We start from the raw sequence: 1,612 nt of genomic DNA, 5'->3' as shown, positions 1-1,612 counted from the left end.
CTAATGTTTTTTTGGGGTTAGACTTTTCCTCTTTTTCTACAACTGTTGTCTTTGTCACTTGAATTGTTTGATAGAGCCAGTTATGCTGAACTAATATATGGACTTTATTATTTATAGGCTACAGTATATAAGAAATATTTTGAGTATACTGTAAATGAAAAGATCTTTCCACTGATACCTGAATCCAAATATGATTTTAAACAACAACAGCGGTAATTCAAGTTTAAAAGTCTCAAAAATGCTACAACTGCTGTCACAAACTGGATGAATGTGAAGTATTGTGTTAAAGGAGGATGAAAGCGTAATTAAGGAGCACTATTGGAGTGACTTTGATGGTTATTGGACTCATTCATTTGGATTCCCGCTGAATGAAGAAATTAAAGGACGGCGCAAGTGGAAACAATTCACAAAGGGATTAAACTGTTTAAAACACATGCTCAAAGTAAACCGGATTTTGCAGATGTGTTTATGTGGATTCAAAAGTCGTAAATAATCTACAAAATGGAGGAGACCGATCTGATCGGAGCATCTGTGACAAATAATCCAACTGAAACCGGCATGGACAATGACTATGTTTTAAAAATGCGCTTATCCAGAAAAGCCCGGTTTGGACACTTTACGGGCGGAAGAAACATTTATATTAAAGAAAGAATTATACATTTCTGTCTTTTTATGCCTTTAATAGCTACTAACTTGAATTTTTATTCAAATTAATTAATCAATTATTTATTTATTTGTATTGTAATGTAGAGACAAGGCTTTTAGTGACAATCGTGTATTACGTTACAATTATATGTAAAACATTTATTTTTTTTAAAAAGTCTAAATATGAGCCCCAGGTTGGGAACCACTGATATAGACAAACCCAGAGGTGGGAAGTAACTAAGTACATGTACTCAAATACTTTACTTACGCACAAATGTAAGGTAGGCCTACTTGTACTTTACTTGAGTATCTCCATGTTATGCTTCTTTGTACTTCTACTCCACTACAATTATTTAAAACCTTTAGTTACTTTACAGATTTGGATTAATGATGTGAAATATAATCAACACTTAAATAAAACTGTAGTTGCACCTGGAGTAAATTCACAAGCTACCCTGCAGTATACAAAGTAATTAAATCTAGCTGCACCTTCCGATAACACATTAATGCAGAAATAATTATAATCAAAACATTTTTATATTATTCCGAAATGGAACAATTTGCATGATAAGTACTTTTAATTTTGGTACTTCGAGTATATTTTGATCCTAATACTTTTGTACTTTTACTTCTACTTTTTGATTGCAGGACTTTTACTGTAACAGTATTCCTACACTCTAGTAGGCTACTTAAACTTTTAGGTCTGAGTACTTCTCACACCTCTGGACAAACCTCGAATGGAGGAGATGATTTTTAAGAAAAGTGTCAATGAGAGCCAGTGATTATTTTCCATTAAAATGTTTTGGATTTGTGCGTCTTCAGAAGAAATGTACCATTATGTATTTTAGTAAAAGTATGCAAACTACAGGGTAAGAAAAATCTATGTAAAAACTATGGAGCTACGAAAAGCAAAACAAATCCTTTTATTTTTCGACATCCCTCCCCTTATTGTCCCTTCCGGGGATCC

Source organism: Gymnodraco acuticeps, unplaced genomic scaffold (genome assembly GCF_902827175.1).
Source record: "Gymnodraco acuticeps unplaced genomic scaffold, fGymAcu1.1, whole genome shotgun sequence".
NCBI lineage: Eukaryota > Metazoa > Chordata > Actinopteri > Perciformes > Bathydraconidae > Gymnodraco > Gymnodraco acuticeps.
The sequence above is the reverse complement of the archived record's forward strand: the minus strand, read 5'-3'. Positions refer to the sequence as shown.